We start from the raw sequence: 18,952 nt of genomic DNA on the forward strand, positions 1-18,952 counted from the left end.
GGCCCAGGTTGCCCAGAGAAGCTGTGGCTGCCCCATCCCTGGAGGGCTTCAAGGCCAGGTTGGCCGGGGCTTGGAGCAACCTGGGCTGGTGGGAGGTGTCCCTGCCCAGGGCAGGGGGTGGCACTGGGTGGGCTTTAAGGTCCCTTCCAACCCAAACCATTCTATGATTCTCTCTGTTCTCAGTAGCACCATCACTACTTCTACTTCTACATGTACACCAAAACGATAGTCTGAGTGTTCAGCGCAGGTCCCGCAATGACGACTTTCTTACTGGTGGTCAGACACCTCCATGCCCTGGACTCCCACAGACACACAAAGGGATTTTCTCTGAACGGCCTTGCTCTGTCTTCTATTCCCAATAACTATTCCGTAATGTGAGATAACTGCACGATAACCTGCATCTGGTCCACTATCAGGAAGGTTAAAAGAGAGCAGCCCTTATTGAAAGGGAAAGAACCGCGTGCAGCGGGCGTTTGTAGTTGGGGATGGGTTTTCCCCCGTCTGCTTTCCCAGCACGCTCCGACATGCAATTCCATAATTCTGCAGTGCCTCAGAACAACACTGTGCTCAGCGCGAGCTCCACGAGGCTCTTCACAACCTGTTTCTAAAAACTGCCCTTCCAAAATCAGCCTTTCCTTGAGTGTCTGCTCATGTAGCAGAAACGCTTTTCCTCCTGCAAAGCCTAATTTTACAGATACAAAAAAGCCTGAACTCTAAATACGGATTTGGCTCCAAGGAAATAGCAGGCTGAGCAAACGCAGGCTTCTGGTTTAAACAGAACCGAGACTTCTGCCAGCGTGTGGCCAAGACCCTTTCTCTTTGAACACACAGAGCAACGTCTGGCGATAATCTTTACTTACACCTTGTAGCCACGCTGAGATGGGAGTTTCTCTCGGAGTTTCTCCCAGTCCTTTGGGGAGCAGACCTTTCCCTAAGAAACAGGGGAAAAAGCATGGGGAAAAAGCAGGTGCAGGTCTGTGTGACCAAGAATCCCACAAGCTGCAGTGGAATCCGTCACCCAGCACATGACTTTATGTGCTACGTGAAGCCTGAAAAGCAAAATGTGGCCAGGGAGAAGGCAGCAAATTTTCTCATTTATAAAAGAGACATACAAAATTTGGCTAAAGAGTAAACAGGACTGTAGGGACAACCATACCATCGCAGCTCAGCTGGCTCCAGGTGTCACTGGGAGCTTTTGCATCGCAGTTTGCAACTTCCACATCTTGGGTTTCTATTTCATTTTTGCGTGTATTCTAGTAGTGAAAACATACTAAGTCTTGCTGAATCGCGTATGAAAGGAAGCAAGGAACAGAGTACTAGAAGCAGCCCTTCTCTCTCAAGCTGTCCGGCAGAGTTATATGGCAATTGTGTACTTTTTCCAACTTCTGAGCCAATTTTAGTAGAGGACAAACAGAACTGATGGGAACCGAGCAGAAAACAGGCAAGCGCCGTGCTTTCGTCTGACATGCGATCTCTCTTATTTTTGCCTTGAGCATCTTCAGGAACAGACTGCCAATGGTGCTGCGCTGGGCACCGGGGGGGGTTACAAGCTACACAAATGGGCGAACCGGTTTTCACCACTAAACCCATTCATTTTCTTTTTTTTTTTTTTTTTTTTTTTTTGCTTTCAATCGGAACGCAGATCCTGAGGGATAAAAGGCCGGTGCGTGCCTTAAAACAAACAGGCTCCGCATCAGTGGAAGTAGGCATCGCTGGTCTTTCGGGAAGTAAGGGGATACAGAGACCAGTAAAGCTAAATCTGGGTCTTAGGACAAACAACTGCCCAGTCAGTCCCTGCATCCAGCCACGGTAAGATGGGAGACAACAGCCTGAGTTGCTCACCTGCCCGTGTCCCTTAGGCTACGGAAAAATCTTGCTGTTTTGCCTACGGCCCCAGAGCCAAGCCCTGGGGAGGGTCTTTTAAGTCCAATCCAGGTCCTAAAAACGGCAGTAGATGCTGCACTGGAGATTAAAAATCAGCCCTGGGTTCACTTTTAGGCTTATTGCCAACAGGCTTTTTTGCACGTACATTTTCTCCGCTAAAACTTTCTGCCTTCCTCAGCCAAAAGCCACCCTTTCTACCGTGCCAGAAAAAAACATGGAGATTCATGGCCTGAGAGGTTCTAAGAGCGAGTGTGACCCTGCACGTGAGGGCTTAAAAGCGCTCACTAGCCTGGAGATTTCCATTCCCATCCACTCCATGAAAATCTCGGAGCTGTTCCGTATCCGACAGTCGCTGGCTACTGGGTAGATGAAAAAAGGGTAGATGGGGCACTGAGGGACATGGTTTAGAAGTGGCTCTTGTCAGGGTAGGCTAAAGGTTGGACTCGATGATCTTAAAGGTCCCTTCCAACCTCAACAATTCTATGATTCTATGATTCTATGATACGGAACCTGTGGAGTCTGCCACGGAACCGCAGGAGTTGAGTTCCGCAGGGATGCTCTCCATCATGTATGATTTCCTTTGGACATCTCACCTGGCACGAACAAGTAGGCTTTTCCTTCTCTAACCCCCCCGATGTTGTGCTGTGCTGAACGGACCATTCGAGGCAGAAGATCGCAGAGTTTCCTCTGTAACACGTTACCACTTTTTCTAGGATCTAGTTCTTTCTACCTCAAGAGACCCGTTCGAAAACTTGAACATTTCTTTTACTGACTTTTACATCCCAATAACCATGTTTAAGGTACTATTATCCAGTGTAAGATTACGTGCAATTACCTCCTTCTCATGTAATTTTGTTCTCCAGAATTACCACTCCCCTTTCATTTGTTACAAGGAATATTTTATACACCTTTATGAATTCATCCAACTCTACAGTAGATCAGAACACATAATTTCATCACACTTACTTAAGTGCCTTTTAAACATAATTAGAAAATTGGTGCAAGTCAAACTAAGCTGCAGTGAAGTTTTCTCCTTTCCTACCTGTTTTTCTTCCTACCAGCCCTCACCGTGCTGCTCCCACCAAATCCCAGGGCTTCATTCCTAGTGGGCTCTCTGTTAGCGTGGTGACCCTCCATCTACCAGTGCCCCTGTCACCGCACATGCCATCTGCCACCCTCACCTGCTGCCAAGCATACCTTCTCCTACCAGGTACAGCGGGAGTGCTTTGGAAGATCAAAACATCCTGTGTCCGCTGTTCCATGGCTGTGGCATCTTTCCATTACGAACTGCCACCTAATGCCTCTTAGAGAGTTTATATTTTTTTGTTACAATTAACTTAATGTCTTTGTTCTTTTGTGTTTAGCTCACAGTTTTCTTAACACGAGCATTAAGTAGCCACAATAACAGCCACACTGATGTTACTCCAGAAATAAAGCAACGTACTTCAGAGCGGAATTTAGTCATAGAATCATAGAATAATAGGTGTTTGGGGTTGGAAGGGACCTTAAAGGCCATCTAGTTCCAACCCCCTGCCCTGGGCAGGGACACCTCCCACCAGCCCAGGTTGCTCCAAGCCCCGGCCAACCTGGCCTTGAAGCCCTCCAGGGATGGGGCAGCCACAGCTTCTCTGGGCAACCTGCTAGTCCCTCTTACAAAGAGCCTTAAATTAACTAAATGGCTTACAATTAATGAGTTTATTAGACAGATGAGATAAAGTAGGAGTCTTTTTCATGGAAAAGACAGAATGCTTTTTGCTTTGGCAAGACAAGCAATTACTTCAATTGCCTCGGCTCGTTTTTTGAAGGAAGCAGCGCATCTGTGGCTTCACCCTCCTCTAAAGCAGAGTATTGGATTTGCTGCCTTGAGAAATCCAGGTCTATCGCCGTATGATAAGTTCTTGTTTTCCTGTGATTAGAGTTTAATCACCTTTCCTGTTTTGCCACTTGTGAGTCAAGCTGGTAAATCTAAATGTTGTTTCTTTTCTGCACAGTCCTTGCGTCGGTTCACATTCTCCTGGAGTTGACTTTTCAGGTTATAGGGATGCAGCTGTATTTTGGACCTTCCTGTTACCTCCCTTATTTCATCAAAATAAATGAGTTCTTCCCCTCTCCTCCCACAACTTTATAACTTGAACAAAGGACAGTAAATCTGCTGTAACAAATAGGATTAAATGGTTTGTCTGCTGCAATATCCAAACTTTTCAAGATGCCGGTCATTCTTCCTTTGATGATCCTGGACTTTATCAGCCGAGATCCTCTCAAAGTTATCAAGCACAAGCAGCGAGAGATGTCTCAGCAAAGTTCACTCACGCGCTGCTCTTCTCAAGGTCAGCATCCCTCCATTCCCACCGATCCTCATTATAATTCCAGATGGACATTTTCTTAGGAACAAGTTTCCTTTCTGGAAATTACATGAAGGTACAACTGGCGTTTCTCTAGAGGTTCACAAACAAAAAACTGCCAACTTTTCTGTTCTGACGCAAGTGGGTACAGGTCCTGTCCCATCTGGATGAAGTGTAGACTTTTCTGGACATCGAGCCACATGGGAGTCAGCTCAGCCTTATAAATTTATGAAAGTGACCTTCTTTCAGAGTAAAATGTAGCTGTGAAATTCTCAGTGACTTGCCTTCAGATGTTCAGGTGCGTCTGCTGCATTCTGTTCTCTGATGGATTGCCAAGATGTTTCTTCTCCTAAAGCAGTTTTGAAGTCTCCTGGAAAGATTTGTTTTCCCTAAAGAGAGCGAGGGCAAAGTCCAGAGTACCTTGTGCCAGCACACGCTACAAAAATTCAGCAACTCGTGCCTCCCGCTGCAAAAAGCGCAGTTTCTCTCTCTGCATTTTTCTGAAGGTTATCTTGAAGTCTACCCGTGCCCAACACACTGTGTCATGCCCCCGTGGTTTACCGAAACCAGAGCACGCCCTCTGAGAAATCCTCCTGCTTACGTGGGGAAGCTGCCTATAAGAGTTAGGTTGAAGAGTGAATTTGCCTCATTTTTAATGATTTTGGAAACTGCGCTCGTTTTCTGACAGCTTTCAGAAACCAGTTCAGTGTGTTTTCTGGGTTCCAGATGCCCTTTCTGTACTCTGCTCTCCAAGGAGCAAAGCTTTGTGAGCCACAGGGTCTCCCTCTTACCCACTCTCTTCTCCAGAGTCCTACAGCCCAAGCTAGTCCTACCCACACCTCTCCCTGCAAGCGCCGATTTCCCTTCAGGAACCTGTGCATCCCCTCCACGGATTTCAAGTTTTGAGATTTTTTTCGAGTTCAGAGCAAATCCCGATCGCTGTATCCTCATCCTCAGCAAATGCTGCTGCTCCCCAGAGAAGGCGCTGGAGGAACTCTACCATCACTAACCCCGTTGTCCTAAATTGCCCTGGGAAATAAGCGACAGCGCTGGCAGCCAAAGTTGGATTTCCAACATACTGGCACAATCCTGGCAGTGTTCTTTTGCCTTCAACTTTTGGCATGTAAAATGCAGACGTCTCCACCTGAACCTAATCATCTGAGGTTCTTCATTACAGTCAACAGAGTGAAAAACCACAGTTTCAACCCATCACCTCCTTTAGGACCAGGTGATCCAAACTCTGGAAGAGCCTAATCCTTTCTGTTGACCCTCATGCTCAGCCAGATTTTGGAAACAAAGACATTTTTCTACCACTCGCAGGGCACAGAAGTGACTCGCGGACGGATTGCCAAAAGACTCTCAGGGACACGTCTGATTTTAAGTGCATGAACAATCAGCCAAGCCCCACTGATGTCAACAGATTAGTCACGAAAGCGAAAAGGAAGCAAGAGCTGAAAAGCTTTGCGAAATCAGACTCTCACTCAACAGCAGGTCTCAGAGGATTACAGCTAATGCTACGCTAATATATTAAAACACAGATATTTTATAGCTAATATTAAATGATAAGAAAAATCATTTATGACCTCTAAATTTAAATGCCAGAAGTCTTGTAAGCAAGCGCCCTGCAACTCTTATAAATCAGAGATGAAAGAGATTTCCACGAGATCCAGCTGAATTCATAACCGGCAACACCTTACTGCTAAATGGTGACGGGCCCGATACTCCCGTATATGCGGCCCTCTAGTCCCTTTGCTTGGGGCAGCAACCGATTTTGACACCTCGGGACACGCTTGTCCCTCTGACAGCATCTAATCTTTGTGAGTGATGCTGCACAATCACGTACCCGTCCTGTAGAAGAGATGAAACCATTACCATAGCTATAACTTTGAATCCGGTGTGGTCCCAGGATGTTGTCAGTAATGGAAGGGAAGCCACCTGCCCAGTTCTACTCTTGGCTGTGTAGCTTTGGCCTTGAACCCATCCCTGTGGAAAGCAGCAGGAAAAGCGACAGCACTCACAGTATGTCATTCTGGGGTCAAAAAGGAAATTAGCTGCCCACAGGCAGAGACGGTCCCTGCGATGAGGGCCCAGAGCCTCGGGCAGGGGACCATGGGGTCACAGGGCTCACTTTGGGAAAACTCCTTGCCACTGACCGTCAAAGCTACTGAGATCCTCTCACAGATCCCATGCAAACGTTGCCTGGCCGGGTTGAGGGTTCAGTAGGGGTTAAACCGGGGCTGTGCGGCGGCAGAGCAGACTGCCCTCCGCCAGCACCACGAGCTAAGCCTCTTTTCTGCCTTCCTCGGAATTTTCTCCTGTCATGGTTCAGAAGACACCTGTCCCAACACCCAGTGAACTCGGAGCCGTCATGTTGACAACAAATTACACTACTGAACAAATTCAGTTTTCCTCTCCCGTCACCTCCCTTCGCTGTTTCGCCCGTGCCTAATTCTTCACACCATCCAGTCCCCAGCCAAAATATCAAGTCTGCATTATCTACCTCTGAATGACTGCCAGGGCTTGAACCGCTGATTAGGTATGTCAAACTTGACGGTTCCACCACTGCGCACGTCCCTCTGGGAACAAGACAAGCATCTGGTCATTTTTTTCTCTTTTTCTGTGTTGGCCTGTTCAGGCTGAGAAGCAATTTGTTCAAATGTGAAGTCCTTTACTAGGAGGCCTGTGTCCAAGATGAGACAAAATTACAACGAAAGGAAAAAAATAGCCCACAGCGCCTCAACTCGCCAGCCCGGCCCTGGCTCTCAAGGAGAAACAGAATACGCTGCCTAATGCCAGTCCAACTGTTAGCCCGTAGTGATTTGCCACTCCAAACCCTCTTTTTCCTATAGACCCCGTGTTGTTTTAAAATCCACGGTTCAGCTTGAAGAGCTATGGTATTTTTTAATGGAAAGTAAACTGATGCTTGCAGACAAATTATCGTTATAGCTGTTTAATCTCGTCGTATTATCGTTGGGCTGCCAAAGAATCGGTCATTACCAATCCACTTACTCAAAGTTAGGCTTTCCCATTGCTGGAATAAATTCAGCACCTGCGGCTATCTCAGTTAGCAGAGGCTGCCACGGGTTTCATGCTTCTCCGCGTAACTCCGCAGCGTCGGTCACTCCATGCTGGCAGGAGACGTCCACATTTTCCCCCAGATACAATGGCTGACAGTCCACAAGGCAGCTGTGACAACTGAAATCTGCCACATGCTCCTGAAAGCACGCTAAATAACATCGCTCTTCCTAAAACTGATCTTTTTTTTTTTTTTCCTATATTTTAGATCAATCCTTTATTATTAAGACATTTCTGTGTCTGGGAGTTAGGGCACGAAGGTTGAACGCTGCTCCTAAAACTTCTTTTCCTTGCCTTTTGGAAAGTTACTTCGAAGTTTTTTGAGACTTAAACAGATATTGGAACCTGGGAAGACTTCATGGAGGCTTGAACTTTACGGATAATGGCCCTTTTCTATAGGGTATGTTTCTTCTAGGAGCATTTTGACATTCTGAATCAGACGCATCCCCAAAGGCACCGAATTTTTCTCCGCTGGCTCTGTAAGGAAATCAGGCTTCTGACTTCGTTCAAACACAACTCAATTAGTCGCCTAACGCTGCCTAAAATAGAGGTGTGAGTCTTCACTCTCACTCCCCCTCCCCAGGGACCATTCCTGGGAAATACTGAGCACAAACTGATCGTATCGCGTCATCCCAAACCAGAAGCGACAAGGTCTCTGCTATCTAAGAGAAGACCAGGAATGCAAAAGAGCCTTTCAAATTTCAGAAGTGACACGGAAAGTAAAAGGCAAAGATAATATGATAACCTCTTTGAAGTTATACGTGTTGTTAGCTCCTTTCTCTTCGTATTTAGATTGTATTTCTCAATGAATATAAATCCATATAGCTCCTAGATGTCAATTCATATCAAGTTCTATTCCAGGCTTTCTCATCCCCTCTCCGCTTCTTTTAATGTTAATTCAAATTATTATACGACTATAATGGAAGTACCATAATAGTTTGAGAAATGTAAGCAGCAAGAGCACAAGAGGAGTACAGCACAGGGGAACGATCTGCTTTAGAAGAGAAAATCATCCTCCCTGCCTCGTCGTTATAGCTCTGGCTGTAAAAACTGGCTGGGGAAATGTCTCACCGTATTGTCATTCATGCTAAATGGCCACCGTTTCTGTAATCCCTGCTTGAGAACCGGAGTTTTGAATTAGCCTTCACTTATTTCCAGCGTGAAGGCTGATTTCAGGGAATCACTCTACAAAAAAAAAAAAGGAAAGTCTTATCATCTCGTGATGTCAGGATTAACTTCTTTCTCCTAACGCTCCACAGATGTTGGGAAGGGCTCTATTAGGTTTATCAAAGGCCCAATAATCAAGTCAATATATTCACCAATCCTGAAGGCCAGGGGCGAGAAGAAAGGGCCCGGTGTGATACACGCCAAATAAAAGTGTTTTGTAAATCGCTCGGATCACAAAACAGTAACACTCTCAAGGAATTTGTAGCATAGAATAAAAAGCTTATCACGGAGTATCTGAGCGTAACAACCGAGCAAGCGACTGAAACCTACGGTACATCAAATCCACCTCTCATACTGATATTAAAGATGAGCTTTGGGGTTTTTTTATGTATCTCAAAAAGGATGTACGCAACAAAAGCTGACATTCAGGAGCGCAGTGGATTAAGAGAGATTTGAGCTTCCAGAAATCTGGATAAATATCGGTTGAGCTGTGTGCGTACAGGATTTCCATTTGTGCTACGCTTGCGTTCTGAAACAGAATACACGACCTCCAAAAGTGGAAATACAGGATACACAACCTCCAAAAGTGGAACTATAGAATACACAACCTCCAAAAGTGGAAATATTGAATGTAGCGTAACAGGCATTGCCTCCTTCAGGCGTGCTCCTTATCAAAACACCCAGTGGATGCTTTTTGGTTTTTTTGGCAAGAGTTTGCATTGAAAATAAATTCAACAGACAAACTTCTACGTGTTAGTTGGTTGGGTGGGTTTTTTGCCGACGCCGCTTTTTGATCATATCTAGTAACGGAGTTCAGACCAAAAAAAATAAGGAACAGGAAAATCTGAAGAGGAGGCAGGAAGAAAGAAGAAGCCTTTGGGTAAGATGCTTGCAGAAGTGTTCAGAAAATACACAAGAAAGCCCTTTTCAGTCTGAGATCACGAGTAGATACAGAGTGAATCAAAAGAAAAAAAAAGGAATGCCTACAGGCACGCCTCAAACTTTTTGCTTTAAGTCTTAAACCAGGATGTTCCAGGTGTCTGGAAAGACCAAATTGCCACACCGGACTTGTAGCAGCTGTGCTAAATAGTCCGTTTTTTGAAACAACTGGCACTGGCCACTGCTAGAGGTGGATGTTGGGTCTCCTGCTCCTCAGCAGTGAATGGAGAGGCAATCCACATCCTGCCTGACTGATGACGTGGAAAGGGGCAAGAGGACCATAAACCACTGTGAACCTGTGCCGATGAGAGCAGGCACAACTCGTAACCCAGCTGGCTCTGAAGACTCAAGTATGACTTCCAAAGTCTCACAGCTTTGGAATCACAACCGGTTTTACTGGAGGCCGGGAAGACAAATGGCTTTGAAAATACCGGTCCTTAGAGTGACGGTACACTGCACCGAGAAGGAGATGCTGTCAGAAAGACGTGGCAGAGCTGCAGTCTCGATCCGCAAGGGAAAATCAGAGAAACAGGAAGGTGTGAGAAGAGAAAGGGAGTTAACATCAGGGTGGACAGTGTAGGTTGAGATGGAGTCTGAAATCTGGCAGAGAAGGGCTGACAACGGGGAACTGATCCATCCCTTCCTTCCGTACCATCGGAACATCTATGGGGAGAGACAGAGCAAGAAGCAAAGCCCACCTGGCCAGGTTGCTGCTCCCACCGGCAACAAGAACGCTGTGGTTTGTCCATTTCTCATAAAGGTACATCTTTCTCCGGCTGTATGCATGAGTTTACACCAGCCTCTTACCCATATGAGCTCTACCACCATAATTCATTATGCTTTTGAAGGCCTTATCAGAGAATATGTATAAGCAAGTACATATTTGTTAATACAGTGTTAAGCAAATACTGTATTTCTGCGATATACTACAGGCGTTTGCCTTAAAATGTCATATACACCGGTTGCAGCTGCCGATAGCTCTCCTGCTTCCTTTATACGAAAAAAATAAAATAAAAATAAGTATCAGCCTCAGGGGGAAATAATCTATACACAGTTAAAATGAGATATTTCCCTTATTAAAATGTCAGGCTTAGAGCTCACTTGGCACATTCCCTTCTCTGAAATGGTTTGTACCTATACACAACGGTGCACGATACTTTTCATAACGGAGCAGTCCTTCTGGTCTGCGTTCCTCCTGCAGCTTTTTAAGGGAGCGTGTTATCGAGGCTGGGTTTTTATTTCCCTCTCTCCTGCTGTAGAAGATCATTTAATGTCATTGCCAATGCTTGGAACGTCATGGAATGTTCCCCCGTAGTTAGACCAGAGGTTGTGATTGGAATGCAGACATGAATAGAGTTTACAAACCGCAGCAATAGTGTGTATGCGTATATATATATATATGTAGTGTAAGATGTAGGACAGCTGTGGAATAAGGGCTTCTGAAACACATACACAAGCAGAGGCAATTTGCTTTGTTGCAGTTTCTCATGCTTAAACAAAATTTCATGCAGCCGCGTTACGTGCCAGATGCCAGTAAAAGTCATTATGATAATAAATTCGAAGTCTCACTACAGGTTTAACCCCAAGATGTCATTTACTTCTCACTGCAAGATGGCGAGTTACGGTCACAGCAGCACTGTCTCCTGGGGTGAACCTGACGCCTGGTCCAGGGTTTGTATTCCCATGGGAAAGTCCTTTCCCTGGGTAGGAAGCATCTGCAGCTGCACCCAGGGACCCTCCAACTCCAACCTTTCCCGACAACCACATCACTGGGCTTTTGAAGTGAAGCTTGTCAACGATCACGTAGGAACCGCGGCCGGCAGATCAATAAAATATTGCTAGTGTGTGTGGAACAGTAAAAGCTCTCAGGGTTCAGCTGAGCTGGGGCCGGACAATACACAGTAAGTGCCATGGAGCTCCTCTTAACACTACGGGGAGTAGTTTGGGGTTACGGAGGGGTTACCACGATGCTCGAGTACAGGAATGTACGTGGCGTTCAGGAATGCAGAAACAGGTAGAGCAAAAAGCCATCCACCCCTTTCCAGCTCTTAACCTTTGCCACCCACGTCTCCAGGGATAACTCCGGTCGCCTCCGCATTCAACGAAGTCAGGGCACGGCACAACTGACCCTCTCAGAAGCTAGAGGAGGGCAGAGGAATTAGGCGGGTGATGTGGGAATCAGAAATGTTCTTTTCAAAAGCTTTCTATATTGGCCTCTGCTGGAATCCTTGCCCACCGGAGGCAAGTTAGACTGTGCTGGCGTTTGAAATGTACAGTCTCACATCATGCAACATGCAAAGGGCGATAATTACATGCAGTCCAAGAGCAAAGTTGGAAAAAAATCATAGAATGGTTTGGGTTGGAAGGGACCTTTAAAGGCCAACCCCCTGCCATAAGCAGGAACATCTTCAACTCGATCAGGTTGCTCCAAGCCCCATCCAACCTGGCCTGGAATGTTTCCAGGGTTGGGGCACCCACAGTTTCTCTGGGCAGCCTGGGCCAGGGGCTCACCACCCTCCACATAAAAATTCTTCCTTATATCTACTCTAAATCTTCCCTCTTTTAGTTTAAAGCCATTATCCCTTGTTCTATTGCAACACGCCCTGCTAAAAAGCCTGTCCCCATCTTTCCTGTAAGCCCCTATAAGGTCTCCCCAGAGCCTTCTCTTCTCCAGGCTGTACGCCCCCAACTCTCTCAGTCTGTCCTCACAGCAGAGGGGCTCCAGCCCTCCCAGCATCTTCATGACCTCCTCTGGGCCTGCTCCAACAGGTCCATGCCCTTCTTGGAATCATCTAGGTTAGAAGAGACCTTTCAGATCATCAAGTCCAACCATCAACCTAACTCTGACAAAACCACCACTAACCCGTGTCCCTCAGCACCACGTCTGCCCGGCTTTTCAATACCTCCAGGGATGGGGACTCCACCACTGCCCTGGGCAGCCTCTTCCAATGCTTGACAACCCTTTCGGGGAAGACGTTTCTCCTAATATCCATCCTAAACCTCCCCTGGTGCAACTTGAGGCCATTTCCTCTTGTCCCATCGCCTGTTCCTTGGGAGCAGAGACCGACCCCCCCTGGCTACCCCCTCCTTTCAGGGAGCTGCAGAGAGCGAGAAGGTCTCCCCTCGGCCTCCTTTTCTCCAGGCTGAACACCCCCAGCTCCCTCAGCCGCTCCTCACCAGACTTGTGCTCCAGACCCCGCACCAGCTCTGTTGCCCTTCTCTGGACACGCTCCAGCCCCTCAAGGTCTTTCTTGTGGTGAGAGCAAGAGACGCTTCATCTTAGGGCACAGTGAAAATCGCCGTAGGTTCTGTACAGCACAAGCTACAGATTTTAATTCCCAGGAGCCTACGATTCTTATGACAAGAAGCAGGTTTTATTTTATTTATTTATCGGGACTGTTACTACTCTGCTGTTTGTTATTTATCTCTACCTGTTACCTACTGTAATCACAGCATGCGGAGCGGTACCTGCCCGGTTTGGGGGTTTACGGCAGAGGGCAGGGGATCAGCCTGGCATCTACCGATGTCCATGAGGTCACTATACGGTCCATAACCTCCGGGACACCAATATCCCGGCATCGCCCTGGCCAGCGGCCTGGACTCACGTCTGCAAATCACCCTCTCCCTGCTTCCCACACCGCTCCTTGGAGCGTGCTTCCCATTATGCTTCCAAGGGCATAATAATGGCATATTGTAATTCTTCAACGACTTCTTTTCCCACAAGGTCTCCCTTTGCCAGACACGTGTAATAATACCCATTTCTCACCGCACCGACTGCTCGGGAAAAACGGAATTTTATTTGTATCTTCTAGCACTTGTGGAAATTAGCATATTACCTATGTTGTTGCTCCTTTTAGACATTTTTCTATCATAGTATACCGGTTTAATTATGATTCTTTTGTCTTCACCTATTTTACCGTACATTTTCTCCTGTTTCCTGTTTCCCTTCCCCTCTTCTTGGCATATAAAATAAGTTATTTGGGTACCTTTGTTCCATTCATGCAATTAACTCTCACTTTTAGCTATCTGCTTACCGTGGAGGGAAACCTCCTGTTTCCAAATTGATAGAGCCCCTGCCCCTACGTGGCATGTTCTCAAGAAAATGGGCTTTCTAGGGGTGAAGGCGAACAAATTTGGCCAGTTTTTGCTTACACCTAAGTTTAAAATAAATTTAAGAGATGTGATTTCTAAGAGTTTGATAACTGTATATATATTTTGTTTAAATATTCATTTTATATAGTAACGTATAGTGATATTGCTATTATAATGTATATTTGTAGGCACATCAACCGCTACTACTTTTCATCTCTAAATCTCACAGCACTTCCCAAATAATCTCTCTTTTCTTTTCTGAGGTTTATGAAAGGGGAAAGGGAGGCACAGGGAGATTAAGTGACTTGCCCAAGTCACACGGCAAATAAGTGGCCTGAATCCCACTTCCATATCCAGGCCATGGGGACCCGGATCCCTTATAACGATTTGAACATCAGTTACGGTTAGTTTTTGTTTTCAGGAGGAGAGAAGTTTCTAGGAGCCTTTATAACCAGAGCAGCACGAATATCTCTCTTTCCAAATGAAACCATGTCCGTTCAGAGATGTGCACGGCAACTTGTGGATTTATGTAACGCTGACAGCCAAAACTCAATGTCTTGTGGACTGTAACAGATTACTGAATTAGGAAAATGGAGGAGCGCAAACTCATAGCTTGGAAATGATGAATCTGCAGACGGCTCTGAAGAAACAGCAGGCTTTCGTTAGCTGAAACGAGCACTGGCAATTAAGGGCCGGCTCCACTGATGTACCGAGAAGTTTTTACCTTTAGTTTCAGCAGGAGAAATTCAACCCTCAGCTCTTCAATTAGTTGTATCTGAATGCAGCTGTCTAAAAGTTATAATTGACAGATGCGATAACGACAGACATATATATAAATACATGGCAAGCAACAGGTCTGCTTCCAAAAAAGCTTGAAATAAGAAATTCTAACATAGTACGAAGGATCTGGGAGGCGAGAGACTACTACCATCTTGCAATAGATCATGAGAATCCAACACTCATTATGATGGGCAACCTGTAAAGCCAAACTACTGGTCACTTGGCGCTACAGCCAGTCCACAGAGCACTGGGCCAGCAACGGAGGCGTATTATCTGCACCGCATCCTTGCGGCGATAGCTCATTTCGTATTTGCCTTGCTTTTCCCCACGGGAACTCTACATTGTAAAATTACAATTGCAAATTGCAAAACGAGGTCATGGTACTGGCTTCCCAGGTGAGGCCCCGGGAAATTTTAACCCAAAAGAACTACGTCGGAGCGCAATTTATTATTAATTTCACTGGTTACAATTACTGAATCGGTAGTTCCTGGAAAATTAAACTTTGGCTTTAGCTTCCTCGTATTTCCAGCCAAGACAGGAGCAATCAAAGCCTTCCTGTACTCTCTCCCTGCTGATGTTTGATCCTGAGGGGCCAGACCTTCTGGGATAAACTGGAAGCTCATTTTCTGTTTTCACGTCTGGCTCTTGGACTGCGGGCTGAGTTTGCAACAATGGTGAAAATTGGGAGTAATCATGTGCTTTGTGAAGGGCGCCAGTCCACCAGGATACAGGCTAGGCTGATCCTCCTAATTCATTTCGTGTCAGGGATTTGAATCCGACACGAAGATGAAAAGCTGCCGTAGGACGCATCCCTCCCAGCCCCACGTTATCACCCGCCGCACCAGCAATCGTGTCATGCCCAATGTACTCCACTCGCTATCAATTACTTCCCCATAATGAAATCAGACCGGAGGAAAACATTCAACTACACACAAATAAATACGCGCTGAAGATAGAAAATGAAATTAGAGGCCGTATTTTGACCACAAGGTCTGCGCCGGTTGTGGCTTAGGGAAGATAAGTGAGCCTGGCCCCGTTCCCCCACAGCAGGCTCGGTGGCGAGATAGGACAGCTAATCTGGTTTTCTATTTCGGCAGCGTCGTTCACTGAGCCTTTTAGGGCTCATATTAGGTGACAAAAGTGACCATGAGCGCCGTTCGTGCTGCCTCAGCAGAATGGTATTCGAAAAAGTTATTCAAGCCATTAATCCTTTAGTGCCAGGAATCTGTATCTGCCAGGGCGCAGCATTCACCGGCCGGCAGTTATTTATTCACCGATTCCCGATGTATGAAGCGTGGCAGTAACTTACACTTGCTGCGCTTCAGAAACAAACAGACGAGACCCACGCACCTACTCGTCACAGCACCACATCTAAGGCCGGATGGATCGATGGGCCGAGGCCGCATGGATGGGCCGAGGCCAATGGCGTGAGGTTCACCAAGGCCAAGTGCCGGGTCCTGCACGTGGGTCACACCAACCCCATGGACGCTCCAGGCCTGGGGCAGAGCGGCTGGAGAGCTGCCCAGCGGACAAGGACCTGGGGGTGCTGGTCGACAGCGGCTGAGAATGAGCCAGCAGTGTGCCCAGGTGGCCAAGGAGGCCACCAGCATCCTGGCCTGTATCGGGAATAGTGTGGCCAGCAGGGCTGGGGCAGTGACCGTCCCCCTGTCCTTGGCACTGGTGAGGCTCCACCTCAAGTGCTGTGTCCAGGCCCCTCACGACAAGGAAGACCTTGAGGTGATATGATTCTATGAAAACACACCAAAGAGAAACTCCCTCGTTTCATTTCCTGCCCTCTGCCTACATGCCTGAAAGGGAAGGCTGGATTTCCCCACATCGCTGAACGAGATGGAAGTCCACTTTCTGGTTTTACTGGACGTGGCACCAGCCTTTGATGTAAATAGTCTCAGGGGTACGAGAAGTTTTGAGCCCATAACCCAGCCCGGACTGATTTCCTCCCTGTTCTCGCGCTGTGTGTTGAACCGGCACGTTGGAGCTGCAGAAATTAAAAGAAGGGATTTATCTGTCTTAAATCTGGCACATGAAAATTAATTCTCTTAGCCCAAGCGCAGCAGCGTGGCCCTGTGTAACGGTAATGCGCACATACAGGTTCTTCCAAAGGCAATTCACCCGCTCCAGCGCAAAACTTGTCTCGGGGCGAGATGAATTGCCCCTCACAGGACTGTACAAAGTCTCGTTGGGACTTTCACAGCATTCCTAGAGACCAGCTGGGTCTAAGGTATCGTTTTAGTGAGAATTATTTGCTGAAACTCATTCTTTTCTTCTCCTTGCAGTGCAGCAATTTTTGAAAAAAAAAAAAAAAAAAAAGAAAAAAGGAATGTTTTCAACACAGAAAAAAACAATCTCATGAGACAAAACAGAAAATTTTGTATTAGAAAAAATACCCACCTATATTCTGAAGTTAAACAAGTGTAAATAATGTGTTTTAAAATTACCTCACTTCTTTTAATGTCACGGTACAGCATTAAAATTAAATAGTTAAAATACTGTATCCTAAGGAATTAAGAGCAGCTGCAATTTGGCGCTCACTGAAGCGCGCCGCTTTATTTTCCGGATTAAAACAGCCCCAATAAAATGAAATAACACTTTTAGGCTCTTGTCTTTAGAGCAAAAATAAAGTAGAGGTAGTAGAGATATGTGTGAAGCAATACCAAGGCAGAAATACGAGTCTATTAGTTTGTCACTCAGCGCAGACTGCAAAGTAAGAGAGATAGGAGCATAAGCCATATAATACCTTTCCAAACAACATTTCCTAAAAAAAAAATTGACATGAGAATTTTTGGAAATACCGACGGTCTTAAATTTGGCTCAGCCATAGTTTGAATGCTGTGAGCTTTCCAACGCGTTTTCTAATGACCCAGCTATGCCTAAAGATTAGGAAAGGAAGAAAAAAACAACAACTATTGAGGTCACTACAAAAACCGCAAGGGGTAAAAATTGAACGATACCGTGGGCATCTACCGTCTGCCCAAGCACAGCTTCGCTTCTCTCCCGGCGAGCGGCGGTTCTGTTCCTAGCAAAGTTTGCTTGATTTGACTTGCCCACAGCAGCCTCTCCAAGGGAAGCCGGAGCGATTCTGACAGCTCGGCTCAGCAGTTCGCCAGCTCCAGACAAAAACAAGAACTGACCTTTTCTTTCAGGCAACACCAGCCTCTCCAGAACATCCAGGTTCCCCCAATGCCGCCTTTTAAAACCATAGTCCTTTGTCTCGTCTCTCTTTTCATGCCCTGAATTCATTTTTGTTGCAAAATGCCGTATCAGCATGAATCCCTTGTATGGATTTCATATAATTACTATTATGCTTTCTTTACACTTCTCGTGTGCTTTAGCAAGAGGTATTTTATAAATCATGTAGATTTTCCAATCAGTTCCCTTTGAATGTTATCACCCAAGCCTTGTTCTCCATGGGAATCTATTATAATACCTGTTGTAATGAGCAGAACGATAGCGTTAAAGATTTTCCTTGAGGTCTAAAATGTCTTGCGATAACAAATTGCTCTTTATTTATCCATAAGAAGGGATTCCACTTTCACCAGTAAAACTAGCGAGAGACCCATAGGCTTTCAAATGCTAATTATATTCTGTCCGAGGGACTAAATCCTGCCAGAATGCAGCAGGACTGCAAGTGACTACACACCATGGTACATTAAAAAATAAAGCTGGGCTAATCCAAACCTCAGCTCGTAATCCTGCCTGACAAGCACTTCTGTGTTTAATGGGTAATTTAATCGCTCACCAGTGACACGTTCAGAAAGTATCCCAGTTCAGGAGAAAACCTCCAGCACTCCCTCACATCCCACGGATGCGATGGCCTTTCCTAGATCTACAGCAGAACAGCTGGAGAGTTGGAGAACAGGAATCAGAGAGGCTCAAAACGCGTAATGAATCTGGGAAAACAGGAGACGGCACCATTTGGAGGAGAAAAACAAAAAAAAATTAAAAAAATCCCCCAGACATAACAGGTTAATTTTTTAAATACATGACTGTGCCCTAATGAACTTTGTCCAACACGCTGATCACTGTTCAGTGTTTTAATGAAGAATTCAGGAATCTCTTTGGGGGTTTTTTCCCCATAACGTACCACAACCCTCAAAGATCTCCATCACATCCATCAGCCAAATTTCAAGAAAGCCAGTTGAGCAGTATTTAGAAGAATTTCTAGATTATGCCACCTCTCCAGAAGGACTGCAGACAAATCCAAGAAAGTTTCCACAGCACTGATTTCACTTCCAGATCTTTGCAAAAATGCAATATTTTCACAGCTACAGACTCCTCTAAAGTAATGACCCCCCCTGCACACTTGGTAAAGAAGCGGATGAAATCCGTGTGGGCGCTAGTGGTATTGGAAACGCTTAATTAAACCTACCCAGCTCCTTGTTAGAGGCTCACACATCTCTCCCTATTCCTTGGGAGTATGACGGTAGCAACCCATTAGCCCTGGGGCATCACTTCACCTTGATGTACAATATCCTTTACCACGTCTGACAAATTTGCCTGTAAAAACTTTATTCATTCTCCTACCAACCGCCCCTCTGTCTCTCCTGGTAGATGACACAGTCACAGCTACGCCTGACCTACTCCAAGCTCTGTGTCAAACCCACCAACGTTCATAAACCCTTTCGAAAGCCAAAATATGGCTTTCAGTAGGGATT

The sequence above is a fragment of the Larus michahellis genome, chromosome Z (genome assembly GCF_964199755.1).
Source record: "Larus michahellis chromosome Z, bLarMic1.1, whole genome shotgun sequence".
Taxonomy (NCBI): domain Eukaryota; kingdom Metazoa; phylum Chordata; class Aves; order Charadriiformes; family Laridae; genus Larus; species Larus michahellis.